Here is a 9,594-nt window from a genome sequence, read left to right on the forward strand (position 1 = left end):
AATCAGAACCAAAGGCATCTCCATATAAGTGCGTGGCTTGGACTGTCAAGAACTGAGAAAGGGACGTGAGTAAAATGGGGAACCAAAGGCGTCTCCATGTAAGTGGCTTAGCGATCGTCCTACGTGGGGGTGATAAAGACAGTAGTAGGCTTTCCGGAGGTTGTAATGGTCGGTAATATTTTGTAATATATAGAATGTGCAAGAAACAAATGAGATATTCAAAGGAAGTATGTATTTGGGTATGTTCGAGGTACACCCAACCCCTGCCCAACTTAGTTTTCTCATCTTCCATCTTTAACGTGGCCCACTCTAGTTTTCTCATCCTCCATCTTTAATTCTTTCCTCAGCGTGGTCCAACTTCGTAGGAGGTGGGATAAAAAGAGTCGGCCACTTTCACGATCGTCCCATGTAGGAGGTGGGATACGAAGACTGGACTTCGTTTGGATCGAGATATAAAATAAAATTTATTTAAATGATTTATAAATAGTAATGAGATTTGTGAGTTGAAATAATTTTTAAAAATTTTGTATGTTTGAATTGGAAATGAGATGAGATGATTTTAAGTTGTTGAAGAGTAGATAAATATGGGTTCCACAAATGATTACATAATATTTATAATTATTTTATTTTATTTTATTTATAAATATATTTATAAATAAGTAATAATAATTTTTTAAATTACATACTTAATTTTTTTATAATATATTTTATAATAATATTATAAGATGATGATATATATATAAAATCAAATTATAAATTTCAATATATCTAAAAATGTCTCTCTCTAATTTTTTGAGAGGATCATTTTCTATATTTATAGAATCATGTATAAAATCTATGGGATATACTGTGTAGTCAAAAAGTTTTGGGAGGGCCATGTGATGTCCCCCTCAGGTCCAACGTAGATCAAACAGTGATTGGAGCACTAGGCAACTTTCCTCGAAGAGTCGAAGCCACGACAATTAACATGACGAGATATACCCTTCCAAACAAAAAAAAACATAACGAGTACATGACGTGGTTTTCCGTCCTAGAAGGCAATATATACACGAGGATGTAAATGGAGAATCCGTACTTTAAGGCTGCTCTTTTTCGATTGCAGATCGACAATGGCATATTTCTTCCGACATTTCTCTAACTCTCTGCACCTAAATCCTTCTAGTAGTACTACTGAGCCAGTCGTCGACACAGGCAGGAGTTGGCTTGGGGCCGGTTGAACCTGAATGGCGCCACAACATGAGCTGGGCAAAAATTATCCTTCCTTCTTGCTTGACAGCAGCTATCGATGTAACACTTGTCTACGTTCAAGTTCACTCAAATTTTCCCACAGGCTTCTATTTTCTGAATATGGCAATATTACTTGCATTTGCTTCTTTCTTCGTTGGTTGGTTCATTAATCCCAAGTACATGGGAACAACTAAACTTGTTGTCAACTGTGGTGTATTCTTCACATATACTGCGTTTTTTATTGGGGTTACCATTCCAGTTCCATTTTCTCTCAAGATTGCTGGATGGCTCGTCTATGTCATATCGCTCCTTGCAATTTCGTTAAGCTTCAAAACGGAATTAAAAGAGTATTATGATCAGGTCAGACTTCTCAACACGACAAAGACTAGTAGTGGTGAATCTTAGGGCTGGTAAAAAAATAAAGGCCGTTTAATTGACCCGCCGGAACCGGTGCATTTTACCCGGCCGTTTCACTCCAACATGGTAAAAGGTTGGATCTATCGTCATGGTTTGATGTATGTCTTGTTGATGCTGAAATTCTCTGGAGCGACTCATCGTTTGTTTTTAGAAATGATGAGATTAAAGTTAAAAAAATTAAATAAAATATTGTTAGAATATATTTTTTAATATTATTTTTATTTTAAGATTTAAAAAAATAAAATTATTTATTTTATTTTGTGTAAGAATTTGAAAAAATTATAATAATGAAATGAAAAATTTTTAAAATTTAAAATTTTAGTCTTGAAAGCAAATGAAGCCAATGGCCTAATTCACTTTCACAAAACTCTTTATCTAATCTCATCTAATTTGATCATTACAACTTTTTCAAATTTTAAAATAAAAATAATATTAAAAAAATATAATTTAATAATATTTTATTCAACTTTTAATTTTTATCTCAATTAATTTATGTACAAAAACAAAAGAGGCGTAAAGTCCTTTTTGGTTTGAGGAAAAAAGTTATTTATAATTCTTTCAACCGATCATATTTTTTTTCTCCTCATGGTGTGGCATCAAGTGATTGTAAAATTATTTTTTATTTTCACTTATTTGACAGCCATTTGATGCCACAAAAACAAATGATAAAAAGATCATAATTAAAAGAGCAATGAATAACAATTTTCAACCAGGAAAGAGAGGGAGCAAGCGAGCAACACTCCGCATGGTATCGGTGTGTACACAGATCGATAGTCTCAATTGCTTGAAAAAGTAATTTCTATTGATGCAGGAGATATATATATATATATATATATATATATATACATTTTTCTTGTGAAGCCTCTTGGCATTGCGCATTTGATTGACAACAGCCATAACCTTTTCTTCCTGTTTTCTCTTGTCCCGTTTCACCTTGAGATTCTTCCTGATCTCGCTGTACACTTGTACGAAGTTTTGGATGCCTACAGTATTCTTCATTAATTGTTTCACGAACTTCTTCTGCCAATTGCTTTATGTCATCTGCAGGAAAAGTTAATGCCCGTTACATACAAACAACTCCTCGACATAAAGCAAGCTATCTATCCGCTATAGGGAAAACTTAATTGCTATAATATTACATTATGAATGAAAATTCATGCAGTTCCAATAATCTCGACCATATTACCTCACCAACAAAAAAAAAGTACGTGGAAAGACTGAAAAAGGATTCATGAAATTAATCGACTGTTATAGCATGGAAACCGAACTCACCAGGGATCACTTTCCCAGAAAATCCTTCACAAACTTTATATAGGGGCAGCAGGATTTCGGGTACATAATGTAGGCAATCGTCCCGACTGATTTGTGATGATATTTTTGAAAAACAATTGAATATAATTTTCAACTGCAACAAGCAATTAAAATATTATTAGCAGCATATCTCAAGAGTGAAATGTTTCTGAAAAGGCATAAAGCAATCAAATCAACTCTCTTGCCGCCAGCCACATCCACAGAACATCATACATCTCCAATTATACAATAAAATTGTTTTAAAAAACAATAACACTATTCTAGAGACTAACGAGTGGTCACAACAGATACTAGTCATATAGATGTTCACCATGACTAGGTCTGTTGGAGGACTAAGGGCAGGTTTTGAGCATAAAACAAAATACAAAATTTTCATCTCATCTCATCTCATCACTATACATTTTTCAAATTTCCATACAAAATATAATAAACAATTCAATTTTTTTAAATCTCAATACACCTTTTTCAAATTCTAAAACAATAATAATATTAAAACTTAATATTTTAAACTTTAAAACAAAACACAAAATTCTCATCTCACCCCCCAAACCTACCCTAAGAATATGAGTTGTGACTATAGATAGAACCAACAGGGAAACTAACAGAACTTTATTCCGAAAGACATAAGATGCAATATGTAGACACATAATGGAAAGATTACACTTACTTTCATTGATGTACAAATGTATATATACACTACATACAATTGACACTTATACCCTCACACACTTATACAAATTACAAACATGTCCTCTAATACTCCCCCTCAAGTTGGGGCATATATATCATATAAACCTAGCTTAAAACAAATAAGTTTTAACCGACTCCAACACAAAGATTTAGTAAACACATCTGGGAGTTGATCTGCAGACTTCACAAAAGGTGTAGCAATATCACCACTTAGTATCTTATCTCGAATGAAGTGACAATCAATCTCTATATGTTTAGTCCTCTCATGGAACATAGGATTAGAGACAACATGCATTGCAACTTGATTATCACAAAATAACTGAAGAGGGGTAGGAGCTGGAAACCCAATCTCTTGAAGAAGTGTTGCAACCATGCCAGCTCACTAGTAGTGTGAGCCATTGCCCTATATTCAGCTTCTGCACTAGACTGAGCTACTACTGCTTGTTTCTTAATCTTCCATGTAACCAAGTTACCTCTTACAAATGTACAATATCCAGTAGTAGACCTTCTATCTGAAGGGGATCCTGCCCAATCAGCATCTGAAACGGCTTCAACCCTAAGATGTTCATCTGGTCGATACAGTAATCTAAGGCCAGGTGCTCACTTAAGATAACGAAGCATATAAATTACAGCATCTCAATGTGAGACCCTAGGCATTTGTAAAAATTGACTCAGTACACTCACTACATAAGAGATGTCTGGTCTAGTGATAGTGAGATAATTCAATTTTCCAACAAGTCTTTGATACCTACCTGGATCTCCAAACAACTCTCCTTCCTCTTTCAAGAATTTACGAATTGGATTCATAGGGGTGTCAATAGGTCGTGCACCCAGCATGCCGGTTTCTTCTAGAAGATCAAGTACATATTTCCTCTGAGATAGGTTGATACCCTCTTTAGATCTACTAACTTCAATTCCAAGGAAATATCTCAACTTGCCCAAGTCTTTTGTCTGAAACTGATCATGTAAACACTGTTTCAGCCTAGCAATTCCAGCAAAGTCACTCCCAGTAATTACAGTGTTGTCCACATATACAACCAACAAAATGTGACCTGCATTACTATGTAGGTGAAACACTGAATGATCTGTTTGGCATCTATGGAGACCAAATGCCAATACAACATCAGAAAACTTCCCAAACCATGCTCGAGGAGATTGTTTCAAACTATATAATGCATTTTTTAACTTGCATACTGTACCTCGATACTCCCCTTAAGCAACAAACTCAGGTGGTTGCTCCATATAAACTTCTTCATGCAAGTCGCCACGCAGAAATGCATTCTTAACATCCAACCGAAATAAGGGCCAGTGTAAATTAGTAGCAAGAGAGATCAACACTCTAACATAGGAGATTTTGGCAACCGGGGAGAAAGTCTTCTCGTAATCAATGCCATATGTTTGAGTGTAACCCTTAACAACCAAGCGGGCTTTCAAACGTTCCACAGAACCATCAGGATGAAATTTGATTGTATATACCCATTTACAGCCAATAGATTGCTTACCAAGTGGTAGTGGAACAAGATCCAATGTCTCATTATGGTGAAGGGCATTCATTTCATCTTTCATAACTGTCCTCCATCCCGGATCAGATAGAGCATCATGAACTGTCTTAAGAATAGAAAGCTTTGAAAGTTGAGAGGTAAAACATGTGAATGAAGGAGATAAGACATGATATGAGACAAATTGACTAATTGGATGTTGAGTAACACAAGATTGAGTACCTTTGCGGAGAGTAATAGGTGGAGAGTCTGAAATACTAGGTAACTCAAGATCCGAAGATGGAGACACGATTGGTGAAGGCATGGAAGCTGGTAGCTGTGAGCGACGCGAGTAAACGTGTAAACGAACTAGGGGAGGGGGTGGAGGACCGGTGACAGGAGGAGAAAGTGTAAAAGTAGGTAATGGTAGAGGATCACACTCAACACTGGAAACTGTGTCAGAAAAATAGGGTATGGACTCAAAAAAGGTAACATCAGCACTCGTGAAGTAGCGTCTAAGAATAGGACTATAACAACGGTGTCCTTTTTGAATTCGAGAATAACCAACAAAAAAACACTTGGTAGAACGTGGATCAAGCTTATCAAAACCTGGGCCAAGGTTATGAACATAGCAAACACACCCAAAAATTTTTGAAGGAAGGGTAAATGGTGGAGATGAAGGAAACAAGATGGAGAAAGGAGAGAAACCATCAAGAACTGATGAAGGCATACAGTTAATAAGGTGATAAGCAGTAAGAACACCATCACTCCAAAAACATTTAGGAACATGCATGTGTAGTAAAAGTGCTTGTGTTACATCTAACAAATGACGATTTTTGTGTTCAGCCATCCCATTCTGTTGGGATGTATAAGAACATGAAGTTTGATGAACAATTCATTTGCTACTTAAGTAAGTAGCAAAGGCACTAGATAAATATTCTCTAACATTATTAGAACACAAAATCTGAACCTTTTTGTTAAATTGAGTTTTAATTTCTTTCCAAAACACTTTGAATATGGAAATAAGTTCAGATCTTGCCTTCATTAGAAACACCCATGTCACACAAGAGTAGTCATCAATAAATGTGACAAAATACTAAAATATGTTTGATTCAATGTTGATTGGTCCCCATATACAGAGTGAACCAATTCAAAAGGACTCGAGGCTTGTTTATCAACTCTAGGTATAAACGACACACGATGATGTTTACTAATTTGACATACTTCACAAGGAAAGGGAGACACATTTCTTAGAATCCTGACCTGACGCTTTAAAAGGAAAAGAGAGGGATGACCAAGACGACAATGCCATTCATAAGCAGATGATGTGGATGTAAGGGCTCGAGTGGGTGACTGTTTAACATCAAGATAATACAGGCCACCAGCTTTATGCCCTGTAGGGCCGTACCAATCTTGTTTCCCGTCTTCAGAGCATAGTGTACGTTAGATTGATCGTGTATGGTGGTTCATGCCCAAATCGATACGGTGGTTCCGTTTGAAGTGGTTTCCGGCCACTCTCTGGTGTCTTCTCCAATACTGAGCACCAGGGGTGGACTCACCGGCCTTGTCTGTGGTTACCGGCATCGTCGTTGTAGCCGGAATCGATACGGTGGTTCCCTTTGTTTCGGGACCAAAAGTGTATGAAGTGGTTTCCGGCCACTCTCCGGCGTCTTCTCCGATACTGGGCACCAGGGGTGGACTTGCCGGCCTTGTCTGTGGGTACCGGCATCGTCGTCGTCGCCTCCGGAAAGAGCCTCCGTCACCGGCAAAAGGTTGAAGCCTGGAGTGTTTGGTTACAGGGATAAGCTATCCAATCCTTGAGTTTGGATAGCCAAAACCTGGAGTAAGAGTGTATTCCTATTCGGAATAACACCTGTTTGGTAACACCTATACGGTATTCTTATCCTCTTTTAGGATAGTTTATTCTTGTTTAAGCTCAGTTTTAAACCGGTACCGGTTCAGACCCAAAATAGGCCGGTTCAGGCTGATACAGACCCAAAACATCCCGATTTAGAACCAAAACAGTTCGGTTCAGACTAGTTCAGGCCGATACAGGACCGAAATTGTGGTATTTAAGTTGTTTTTCGGGTACTTGGGCTAAGTATCTACATTTCTAGATTGTGTTTCTTGGATTTTTTAAGTTGAATTGTGATTTTTCTCAAATATTGTGTGGAGTTTCAATCTCCCAGTTCAGTTGTGATATTGTGTGAAGGTTCTCAAATATGACAATTAAATTTGAGTCACAATTATATGATGCGGTTACCTCTTATGTTGCTCCTAGTGGGCATGGAGGCCGAGGTGGTAGAGGTGCATGTGGGGGACATGATGCCAAAGGTAATCGCAATCGAGGTCAAGAGCCTCATAAGTGTACCCATTGTGATCGCACTAACCATTCGGTAGACTATTGTTGGGATCTACATAGTAGACCATTTGGGTTTGCTAATCAGGCCATTTGCCAAGATACCACATCACAGTTAACTAGCACCAACTCATGTATGATTAGTATATCAAAGGATGAGTATGAGCAGTTTTTGGGTCACACACGAGCTTCATCCGCCACAGCTACTCTTACCCTGTAACACCCCGTTCCCGAAAAGACATTTTAGAATTTTCGAGAAGCCAGTGTGCTACTACTAAACTTAAATATAAAAAGCTTTTCCTTTTTAACAACGCGCCAGATACGAAAAAATTCCATAAAATAACAAACTTCAATAAATACTGAAAATTTAAAATAAAGTCTGCGGAAGCATTTATTAAGAAATACAGAAGTCTTATGTGCTTATCAAAATAATTTATTTAAACCATAGAAATAATCATAGCAAAATCTGTCTAGGCCTTAGCCTTGCCTCCCAGAGTCAAGTCCTGTCCTGCAGTCTCATCTTCATAAATGTCATCACCTAGGGGGTTTAAAAAAAACATAAAAACAAACTAAAATGAGTCGAATACTCAATAAGCAACACATCATACAGTAAACATAATAAACATAAGGTGTCTTGAAAAGCGTGCATATTCATAAATACATGCATAAATAACATGAGCATGAACATTAACTTATCTTTCACTTATCATAGGCCGTTACCCACTGTTGACCCCCGTGAGTTAGGGTTAGCGAATCTAAAAAGATTCCGATTCCGCCCGTGGCCGCGGGTTGTGGAATCCATACATAAGGAAGACAATACTGGGTGCACTACCAGCATGCACGACCTGGCAATGCAATATGCCCATAACATAGGTACCGTTTTCATATCATAACATAGGCCGTTACATATTTTATCAAATCATACTTGCATACTTGTCATTTCATAGATTTCAAAAGAAATCACATACATACTTGTCATATCGTATCATAGATTTCAAACGAAATCGCATTCTTTCATAAATGTCGTGATACATGTTTCATCGCATAAAATCATGATTTTTCATAAATATTTTACGAAATAACTCTCTCATAAAATCATGCATTTCTTAAATAATTTTATGAATAATCTTTCACATAAAATCATGCATTTTATAAATAATTTTATGAATAATCTTCACATAAAATCATGCATTTCATAAATAATTTCATGAATAATCTTTCACATAAAATCATGACTTTTTCATAATTTTATCATGTTTTGGATACGTAAAAAGGGATTTCCAATAAAGGGCATACATGCATAATATCTTTTATAAAAAGACAAACAGCTCACTGTACATACGCGTAAGGATATGATCATGCTACTTACCTTGCAATGCTAATCCACTATTTTCGGCACGAAATCGGTCGCCTATAAAAATAAACACGTATTTTGCATAAATTTTTAATTTAAACAAGTGATTCTATTTAAAAACCTAACTACTAAAATAGTCTATATTTTCTAAACCTAAACACTTCTCGACACTAAAATAGCCTTACCCGTTAGTCTTAAATAAGCAAGGATATTTTTGGAAAATAACATACTGAACATGGGCATTTTGGAAAAATAAAAATAGAGGGGCATTTTTGTAATTTAACTAACCAAAAACAAATATTGATTTACGGGTTGCATGATCTGGTTTGGTTTACGCGTGAAAGGGATGCATGCATTCGGGTTGAGGGGTGCGATGCTCACCGAGAGAGGAAGCTGATGCGCGGCGGCTCTGGGTGGCTGGGGAAGGACCGGAGACGCGACTGGGTTCTCTGGGCAGTGGTGGTATGACGCCGAGAGGAGGAGTGCGGGAGTTGACGCCGAGAGGAGGAGAGCGGGAGTTCAGTCAAGCCGTAAACAAACCGAGAGAAAGAGGGGGACGACGACAGTCGTGGGCTTACCGGGATGGAGTGGGTGCCTCAGGGTTGTGCTAGTCGGCGAGTTCTGTGGCTGAGGGTGGCCGGGCTGTGGCTTACGGTCGAAGAGCTCAGTGCTCTGTTTTTTAGGGCTAAAACAGGGGAGGATGGCAGCGGGTTTATGGCTTTTTTTGAGGGCGGGCCGTGCGGTGGTTCTGCTAGCTG

Source organism: Juglans regia, chromosome 5 (assembly GCF_001411555.2).
Source record: "Juglans regia cultivar Chandler chromosome 5, Walnut 2.0, whole genome shotgun sequence".
NCBI lineage: Eukaryota > Viridiplantae > Streptophyta > Magnoliopsida > Fagales > Juglandaceae > Juglans > Juglans regia.